This window comes from Panthera leo, chromosome C1 (assembly GCF_018350215.1).
Source record: "Panthera leo isolate Ple1 chromosome C1, P.leo_Ple1_pat1.1, whole genome shotgun sequence".
Classification (NCBI taxonomy): Eukaryota; Metazoa; Chordata; class Mammalia; order Carnivora; family Felidae; genus Panthera; species Panthera leo.
In genome coordinates, this window is record NC_056686.1 from 63680417 (window position 1) to 63691499 (window position 11083).

General features: G+C 35.7%; 1 pseudogene; it reads left to right on the top strand.

The window, feature by feature from the left end:
- Positions 1 to 907: 907 nt before the first annotated feature.
- Positions 908 to 1058, top strand: LOC122228882 (annotated as a pseudogene).
- The last annotated feature ends 10025 nt before the right edge of the window (positions 1059 to 11083 follow it).

Consider the following 11083-nt stretch of genomic DNA (forward strand, 5'->3'; position numbering starts at 1 on the left):
TTCATTACATCCCTTCCTTTCCTCCTCCGCTCCTCCCTGATTTTCTTTCTAGAAAATTCGACACTCTTGAAGTTGAACATTATATGTGGATAGTTTCTCATTTTACAGATCAACTTACAGTACTTTACCAAGCTCTGTAGGTGACCCCTATTTGGATATGATCTTAAAATGAAAGTCTTCTTTGGGAATAAAGTAGTAATAACTTATATGCCATGTTTATTATAGGGCTGTATACCTCATTCAATATCCTCAAATACTCTGTGAGGTACGTAATGTTACTATCACCATATCACATATGAGGAAACAGGAGCACATAGAGGCTAAGTAGCTTGTCCAAGGTTGCATAGCTGGTGATGAAATGAGGTTTTGAGCTCAGGCAATTTGACCCAAAGTCCATACCTCATTGGGGCAGGTTAATCGATGTAAACAACAACCCCAAAATTTCAGTGGCTTAAGAGAATAAGGTTTGTTTAGATGCTCCTCTCCAAACAGCTTGTCTCTGAGGATGATTCAGTGACCCAGGCTTCTCTCATCATGTAGCTTTGCCCTCCTCTGCATTCTTGGAAACCTCTCCATTTGGCCTGCTAATGGGGAAAGAGTACGGAGGATTCTGTGTTGGAGGGTTTTGTGGACAAGTCCACAAGTATGCAACACTCCATCCATATTCCACTGGGTAGTTTCAGTCACGTGGCCTGGTAGAGGTGGGCAGTGTTGTCTGATGTGCCTGGGAGGAAAAGGAACAGAGTTTAATGAATATGTAGCAGTCTCTGGCATAGTATTCTTAGTCATGATGACATATAGCCTAAAAAAAAAAATTACTCAGTTTTGTGCAACTGTATGGATGAATTATGTTGATAATCCTTATTAAGAACACCTAAGAAAAATTTCTCTTTAAATGGATGTCAGTAGCTTTGCAAAGTGGCAGTATCATAGCCAATGAGGTTTATCCGAGGCGTGATTATTGCTAATTGAAAACTAAATGGATGTCAGTATCCATGCCTCAAACAAAATAAACTAGGGAATATTGTTCTAGGTCCTATAATGCCAAAAAGAGAGGAAATGATTTCCCTTACCCAAAAAAATAAAGACAGAAATTAATATGCTAGAAATACTTTCAAGCGACTTAACTCTACCAACAGTAGAAGTAACATGACTTTTAATGTCTTCATGATCTTTGGTTAACATAAGATAGATCTATCCTTGCCTCTGATCAACCAATATTGTGTGTATGCCTCTTTCCTTCCCTTGTAAGATGTTGCAAAAATTAAGTTCCCTTTTCAACTTCGCTTTGGTCTTCAGGTCTATGCAATGTTGCGATGATTTTTTTAAAGTGAAAAATGAAACTGGCGGTTCTCATATCTGGAAATAACAAATTTCTCTCTTGCACACCCCTCCCTTTCCCTATGCACATTGGCATATGAGCTTGTTCAGGGGAAAGGGACTTAATATGCCATATTTGGTTGTCCATACCAAAATGGCATAAGGTATATTCCCCTGGAGAGAGGCCCTTCATACTTTTTTCTCTTTAGCTCCCAACATTTTTCTTCCCTTCTCAATACTTTCTATTTTTGCACATTATTTTCTTTAAGCTATCTAGAAATTCTTTTCCCTTAATGCAAACAGAATTTCACATCCTAAAGTTCTTTCTCACCTAATAGGAAACTATTTGCTGTCTTGGGAAAAATGCTTTGCATGTTAGCATATAAATTTTCTTAGTTTGTCCATTGAGAGAGATTAGTTGAGACTCTAAAAACAAAATAATTAGAGAAGAGAAGCAGCCAGTGTTTGCCTTCTTCCAGATCAATGTGAAATTCCTTTTAAGGACAAAAAGACTATAGCATCTGGTTGATGAATGACATAGGTTGGACATTCTGTTTAAGGGCTGTAACTGGTGATAATATCTGCAGGTACTTTACAGGATTAAATTGAGGTTTACTACCCCTGAACCCATGCCTAAAATTGTTGAGTAATACAAATATGCAGTGTGTGTACACCAGCAGCCTCTTACACCATGCATTAAGAGTTCTTGCATCTATCATTGTAAAACTTTTCAAACATACTATTTCTATGCTTATGAAGTCACTTAAAAATCTATGTAATCTTCCAAAATAATTTTCCTCCACATGCCTACGTTTCCCCAGAAGTGTAACAGATACAATTCAATTCACTTAGAATGGTTTTCCATCTTTAGTGCCAGTCTTACCTCAAATTAAAATGGCTTGTCCAAGACATATTTTGGTGACGCTGATTATAGTGGTTTTCATCTCTAGTAAAAAAAAAGAAAAAGGACATACTCTATAATCTTTGATAGATAAAAGGGCATTAATGTTGGATGAGGACATTAATGTCATGCAAATGGATCTGTGGATCATGCAGAGCTGTGAGTGGCTGTTCAATATGGAACGATATAAAAAGAAAAAAAGCATTCAACAACACAAACATATGGGTTCAATAAAACCAAATGAAATCTGACAGGAACAAATGTAAAGCAGGGCACTTAGGTTCAGAAAAGACAAGAGCATGACTTTACAGCAGTACTCATGAAAAATATTTGGAGGTTTTAGAGCACTCTAATATGATACATAGCAATTTAAAAGGTCACTGTGACCTAAGATGCATAGAAAAGTCCAAGAAGAGATAGCAAGGTTCAGAATTGATCAGACCACTTCTGGAAGTATTTTTAAAACTTGTTTTAATCCTTAATAAGAAATTGCAAGCATTTCCCCAATGTCATTAAATTATCTTAAAACACTTTTAATAGCTATATTGTGCCATAATCTATTTAACCATTCCCCCATTGTCATTTTTTTCTATACGAACAGGTTTGTTCAAGAGTTTTTGGGCACTTCTCTGATTTTTTTTTTTCTTTTAGTGTACCAATGTACTGAGGTGCCTGCTTCCTCACACCCTTGCCAGAATTTTGTGTTGTTTCTTCCATCTTTGCCAATTTCACATATGCCAAAAATGGTATCTTGCTTTAATTGGCATCCAGTTGATTACTATGGAAATTAAACATTTTTGCATATTTTTTGGAAATTTATATTTCTTCTTTCATGAATTAGTTCTTCCAATATATTGCCCATTATTTATGGCAGTGGGAGTCACAATACTTTAAAGATACAGAAAAATGAGAATTCGTTCAAAAGAAAGGGAACAAGTTAAGAGCAACCAGGATCACGAGAGAACTGGAAGTCATGTTGCACCAGCGACTGGAAAGACTTAGCTAGCTTGGTAGAAGTTTTCAGGAAGAACTAAATTCAAACATTCGAAAGGCATTAATCCAGGTATAAAATTCATTTTAAAATGAGTCAAATTGCAGATTTTATCTCAGAAGGACATTCAGAAAAAAATCCAGAATTAGAGTGTAGGTTTTTAGAATGAGTAAATTTGTAGAAAGTTTTCACAGACCAAGACCACCTACTTGTTCAGTATTTTATGTAATTAGACAGAAAGTGGAACTCCTTTGCCCCCAAGGTCTCCTCCAAAGCACATGTTCTGTCAAATGGAATGCAACTCCATGTGGGAAAGCAAGATTTGACATGAGCGCTCTTAAAAAAATTAGCCTAAAATGGTTGTGCTATGGGGGCTCCTTGCCTTAGCGGCAGCATATTCACATACCATCTCTTAAAACAAGTTATTTCTAATAATGGCAAATGTCACCAAATTCATGTTCCTAAACTTTGGGAGCACATTCCATTGCTGGCAGGTGCCCACAAGTACACGCCACAACCCCCAACCCCAACTCTACCACTGTTTATTGCTGACTTCATTCTTGAAATGCTTCACAAAGACCTGTAACTTCCTTCGCTTCCCAGTGGGGGAAATTTGTTCACATTTCACACATTCATATTTTTATATACTTGCTATTGTGCTATGTCTTTGAAATGTAATGACTCAAGAAAATTACTTTTGATATCATGGCATTCCTCATGTTGGTAATTTATGATAATAGATGTCACCGTAGATTTAAGAGTCATTTATATTGTCCACCTTTTCCTATTTCTGCTAGATTAAATAAATTCTTCATACCGAGTTTTGCCACATTTTTCAGGTTTCTAGTCTGTATCACTCACTTTCAGTATATTTATAATCCTTTTATCTGGTCTTTGTAGTTTCAAAAATGGTGCCTTGGATATTTTATGTTTTGAGCAATCAATGCCCTTTTCAAATTGCCCTCTTAAGGTTTTTGTAAAATAATATTCTCTATAATATAACTTTAAATTACCTATCTTTTTCTTTACTAGACTTAATCCAAGAAGACTAATTGAACATTAAACATTTTAATCATCCCACACTGTCAAACCTGTCTTCTCATTATTGAGAATTGGATGGGCCATGAGCTTAATTGTGTTCCTGGCAATGAAGTAGACTGGAAGCTTCATAATATGATTAGTATATAACTATAGAATTAGTCCTGGTATTTATTAATACTACACAAATATACATTGAATATAACCAAATTCATGGTGCTTCATTAGTGCTTTGGAGAATACAGAGATGAGTAGGTTGTAGTACTTATCTTTATGAAGTTTACCAAAAAAATAGAAGAATAAATCAAAATTCCAAATAACCAAGATAACCCAAAACAAGTTAATGGTCACAAAAATGATGCAAATGAGAATGTTGCATATGATACGGAAGTAAAAGAAGTATAAGGAAATGATTCAAATATAAAAATTGTCATTACATTATATGTGCAAGTAATGTTCAAATATACCTACAGGGTGATTCTTACTCTTAGGATGACCCAACACACAGTGAATCTCAGGAAGTGCATCTTGAACTTCTGTTAGCAATGCCTTATAGAAATGGTTAATACAGGAGACAGCCACCAAGACAAAAAGATGCTTTCATCTAACACAACATGAGGCTTCCTGACAGAAGTATCTTATAGAAGAGCAATGTTTACTAGAAAATTAGGAGTTATTCAAAATGCTAAAAACTCTTCTCCTATCTGCTCTGAAATCTGCTAGGGGACCCCAGGGTTCAGTCAAGGTACTATTTTTAAATGTAGTCATTGAACAAACAATACCTTTCAAAGACATTTCAAAGTAAGCTGTGAATTAAAATAGCATAGGATGTGGAACCAATGTAAGCGTAAATATGGATTCGTTTTATCCCTTTTATCCGTATAGATCAATTAGTCTTGTACTATTATTCTTGATATGCATTCACTCTCGGCTTTAGTAGTTACCATGAATGTGAATTACCCTGATTAGGTTTTTTTTCTTATGATGGTTTCATCTATACTTATCTACTGAGCTTAAATGAAAATTTTCTAATGTAATGATAGCTATATGCATCTAACTGGAGACTTAAGCAGGGCTAAGAAACAGACTGAGAAAGTAAAAATCATAATATGCACCTGTTCTGACTTTCACTTGCTATCTACAACTTCCAAAGAAAATCTAATAGAGGAGTCACACTTATGTGGTTAAGTGGCTTTTGTGACCTGAATAACCTACTTCCGTCTTCCTGGAAGTGACTAATCCTGTGTGGTAGGTGAGTTATTCTGAGTGGAGAATGAGTAAAGGGAGAGGAGATAGCTAGTTGTAAGATTATTATCTTCCTTGTCTCTTCTCAGTCTCTGCTGAAATCTTATGTTCTTTCCAAAAGGTTCTTCTTCTACATTATATATTAAGTTGAAAAGGCTACCCAATGATCTCATGAGCTATGGTTATTGAGTCCAGAAAGAGATCCACATATGCTTGGTCAATTGATTTTCATAAGGATGCCAAAGTTATCCAATGGAAAAAGAATAGTCTTTTCAACATATGGTGCTGAAACAACTGAGTATCTATATGGAAAAAGATAATAATAATAATTTTAACTCTTACCTCACATATAGAAAAATTGACCTGAGATGTATGATTGATCTAAGTATAAAAGAAAATAAAAATTCTAGAACAAAACAAAGTATAAAATCTTCATCACTTTGAATTAGACAAAAATTCCCTAGGATACAAAAAGCAAAAATCATTTTAAAAGAAAAATATTATAAAGAAGGAATTTAATCAATTAAAAATGTTTTGGAAGATACTGTTAAGGAAATGAAAATACAACCCACAGACAGAAGAAAATATTTGTAATATGCATAGCTGACAAAGGATTTGTATCCTGAAGATATAAAGAACTTTTACAACTCAATAAGATAAACATCTCAATTTAAAATGGGCAATTTGAACATATGCTTCACAAAGGAAGATATATAAATGGCGAATAAGCACATGAAAAGATGCTGATCATCACAGTGAACAGGAAATATAAATTAAAACAGGCATAAGGGATTCACTGGGTGAAAAAATTCAACACAGTCCCTGCCTTTATGAAGTTTACAGTATAACAATGGGATAGTGCTGGGAAAGGAAAAAATACAGGTCATTTGGAGGTGATGACAGAGGAGATCCTTACACAGACAGGTTGGACAAGGGAATTATCAAGGCAGGCTTCCTGGTGAAAGTGAATTTAAGCTGAGATCAGAGGATCAGTGGAAGCAGATTGAGCAAAGGACGTACGAAGTAGATAAGCATGGACAGGGAACAGTATAATATAGAAAATCATGAAAAGAGGAAGCACGAAAGTTCAAAAATCTAGATGTTCACTTACTATGGCTGCCTTGAGAAAAACCATAAGGTGAGAAGTGGAAAGTGGTGGTTAGAGATAAATAAGCAACTTAATAAGTCTTACAGGCTACCATAAGGATTTTTATTATAAGAGCAATCCATGGAAAACATAGAAAGGTTTTAAACAAAGACATATATCTGACTTGTTTTTTTAAAAAAAAAATTTTTAATGTTTTTTTATTTATTTTTGAGACAGAGAGAGATAGAGCATGAGCAGCAGAAGGGCAGAGAGAGGAAGACACAGAATCTGAAGCAGGCTCCAGGCTCTGAGCTGCCAGCACAGAGCCCGATGCAGGGCTTGAACTCATAGACCGTGAGATCATGACCTGAGCCAAAGTCAGCCCACTTAACTGACTGAGCCACCCAGGCACCCCTGACTTACTTTTTAAAAGGATCGCAGAGAAAAGAGGAAAATCAAGAATAATTCACAAGTTAACTTCAACAGTTGAGCAGATATCGATACCACTATTTATGATAGGAAATATAGTAGAAGAAGCAATTAGAGATTGAATCCTAGACATAATCAGTTTGAGGTATGTATAGGACATTGAAATGAAGTTTTACATATGAAGCTCAGGAGAAAGGTCTAGTCTAGAGATACAAATTTGGGAGTCATCCGTATAATAGAGAATAGGATGTGATAAGTGCTATGATAAGAATATGTACAGAATATTATAAAGGCCTAAAGACCATCTGTATTAATTATCTGTTGGTGTGTTACAAATTATCACAAACTCGATTACTTCAAACAACACACATTTATTATATCACAATTTCTGTGAGTCAGGAATATACGCTTGGCTTATCTGGTACCTCTTCTTTAGAGTTTCTCACAAAGCTGCAGTCAAGGTCTTGACTATGACATATACCTCTTCTGAACGTTCAGCTGGGGAAGGATACACTTCCAAGTTCATGTGGTTGTTGGCTAGATTCAGTTGCTTGATGGCTGTAAGCGGGAGGCTGTTCTCAGTCCCTTGTCATGTGGGCCTCTCTATAGGGCAGCTCACCAACATGGCAGCTTGCTTTATCAAAGCCGCCAAAAAAGAGAGTCTGCTATCAAAAGTTATAATCTCTTCTAATTTAATCATGGGCATGACATCACCTCAATGTTGAGGTATTCTATTGGTTAGAAGCAAGTTCCCAAAGCCATGAATACCAATAGTCAGGATCATTACAGAGTACCCACAAGCTATCAACCTCTCCATCTCTACCTAGAAGAGGTAAAAAAAAAAAGCTTCTACATGAAAGTGACACATAAACATGAGAGAAGATATGTGAATTCTACATAGTAAAAAAGAAAGGGCAGATTGGTAATGCCTCAATTTCTCATCTTGATATTGATTAGCCAAAAATTTCCATATTTTCCTATGTCAGGATTGTTCATGGATCAAATGACCGAAATACACAAAGTTGTACTAAATCTAGTAAACAACTTGAAAGAATCGGGGAGCCTGGGTTGCTCAGTTGGTTGAGCGTCCGGCTTCAGCTCAGGTCATGATCTCACAGTTCGTGAGTTTGAGCCCTGTGTCCAGCTCTGTGCTGACAGCTCAGAGCCTGGAGCCTGCTTCAGATTCTGTGTCTCCCTCTCTCTCTGCCCCTCTCCCGCTCATGTTCTGTCTCTCTGTCAAAAATAAATAAACATTAAAAAAAAGAAAGAAAGAAAGAATGAATACAGCCAAAAATAATCCCATGGAGTTGCCTTTACCAAACAACAACAACAACAACAAAAACAAAAACAAACAAAAAAAACAAAGGGAAAGCTTTTAAGAAGTTATCGTGTTAACACATGTACAGAATGGAGAAAAGAACGTTACATATTTAGAATGGAGTTCTGGTAGTAAAAAGCATAACAGGGTGCATAGGTCTAAATGAAGGAATATTAATTCAGTCATTATCAAGAGTTAGTTAAGGGAGTAAAATCTGTTTCTAAGTATACATTGTTATTTGGCTTCCCAAACTGGAACAAATACATTGGGAACTGAGAATCCCAGACACATTGGCACTGGATAGATTCTGAGATGCTGGAAGGAGGACAGAAACATGAGAAATGCAGTCAAGTTTTTAAAATTGATGTGATGTTAGGAATACTGTTTCCAGAAATGCATGAGCCACAGGCTAGAAAAAAAGAAAAAGAAAAAAAAGGCTGAAATCGCAGTTTAAATTAGGGTGAAGCATGCATCACAAACATTAAGTATATAGAGGAGAAATTACAAGATCTCACAAAAAGACAAAAAACTTTTGTATTTGATATTCTGAATGAACAATGTTTATTGGGTATTCATTTATAATTTATTCATTTAATATATATTTACTAGGTGACAGTTGAAAATTTAAGTAAAAACAATTTGGAACTTTTTTTAAGTGGGAAACTATAATATTTCAAATTAACACTCAGGCCTGGTGCTAGGTTATCTCTATCACAGCTGGAATGTGGCAAAGGAATGGAGAAAAAATAAAATAAAGAGCTTTCTGATCTATACCACCTATAGCTAAAATGAAGTTGATATTTCCTCTCTGGCTCTAATGACAGAAAATATTCTTGACTTGGGGATACAAAGTGACAATTCAGAACCCTTGACAGAAAGAAGAAAGTTAAATTTAGAATATATTCTAACTAATAATTTCAGAAACTTTTTTGATTATGATCTTTCTCAATGGAAAATGTTGGTGAATGATATAACTATGGAGGTGAATAAGAAATAAGATAGCCAACTAAAAGACAAGTAAATAATCTCAGGTGTAATATTGGTTCTCTTATTATTCTCTAGATTAATTCTTGGTACCTGTTATTTTCTTTTCCCAACACACATTCTTTTCTTTGTCTTCTTTCTTCATCTAGAAACCACACCATGATCATAAGGGTGAGCCTATAATCCATGATGGGTCAAACTTTGGACCATATCATCTTGCCCATGGTAATTGGTTTGGAATGGGTATCTACCCAAGCAAGGTCAATCAGCTCTCATTCCTGTGATTGAAATATAGATTCTGGAAGAAAGGAATTGACTCTTCCCAGTGATATCACTATGAAAGTACACCGGTAGCCTATTTGGCCAATAACGATCTTCCCTTCAGTTGGAAAAATGCCCCTGCTGCATAGAAGTGAAGAGACAAAAAGCTAGCTGGTGATATTTTGAACCCTCAAAAAGTCATGAATAATGCTTATTCTAGTATGTTTTTCTCAATTGTATGAGCAATAAATGCCCCTTTTCTTTTTTGTTTCATAAAAACCATCTAAAACCTGAATTTTACTATTTTATTTGCTGTCAGAAGAATCTAGACTAATAAAATCTACCAACAATATGTTTTGAAAGATACTATCTACTATATCGCACTTATTACATGAAAAGTAATTTGTTTTATATTTTTAATAACTGAGAAATTTTACATCTATTCTAAATTTCTAATCAGGATGAGAAAACTACAATTATTAATTGAGTGGACAGAATTCCAACCAAAGAGAAAGATATTTAATGCTTTGCTAACTTTTGAAAACTAATCAAAGATAAACATAAGGCTTCTGTGAAGTTTTGTAAAATATGACAATGATTTGGGACCTACATGACTATCTTCAGAGTGCCCTAGATTCCAGAGACTCCATTGTGGAAACTATGCTCACAAGGACAAATCTTCCTTATAGTACTTACAACATAATAATGTAACTCATGGCTTGCATGCCGTTCTCCCCTATTAGACATTGAAATTTTTCTAGGTAAGAATAGGGGTACAGAGGGGCGCCTGGGTGGCTCAGTCGGTTGAGTGTCCGACTTCAGCTCAGGTCATGGTCTCACAGTCCGTGGGTTCGAGCCTGGCATCTGGCTCTGTGCTGACAACTCAGAGCCTGGAGCCTGCTTTGGATTCTGTGTCTCCCTCTCTCTCTGCCCCTCCCCTGCTCATGCTCTGTCTCTTTCTGTCTCAAAAATAAATAAAAACATTAAAAAACAAAAGAATAGGGGTACAGAAACTGCTAGATGTTTTCTATATTTATTTTTCCATTTTTTTCTTTTTTTGTGGTGTTAGAGCCTCTAGGTTTTGGCTGGCCATTTGGCCACGCACCTTTGCCAGTGAGTATGGTCAAATTATTAAGTTTTGGTCAATGAGGTGTAAGCCTGAGTGTTGTGTAAGCTTGAGGCTGCAACCTTACAAAATGGTTGATAGTTTTCTGATTTCATTTAAGGAGTGAACAACCTATCCCTCACTGTTTACAGCTAAAAATCCCTAGTCAAAAAAATAAATGAACTATCTGAGATCTTTGAAAAGTAAATATTAGCAGTCAGACTGGAGACAGAAACAAAAATGTGAAGAATATTCCATATAGCAGTGGATTCCTTATTTGTTTGTTTTTCTCCTTGTATCTCTTGGATTACACTCTAGGTGTCCCAAATCCTAGAACAGTGCATTATGCATGGACAGAAAAATCACCTCCCAAAATTCTCTCTCTCTCTCTCTCTCTCTCTCTA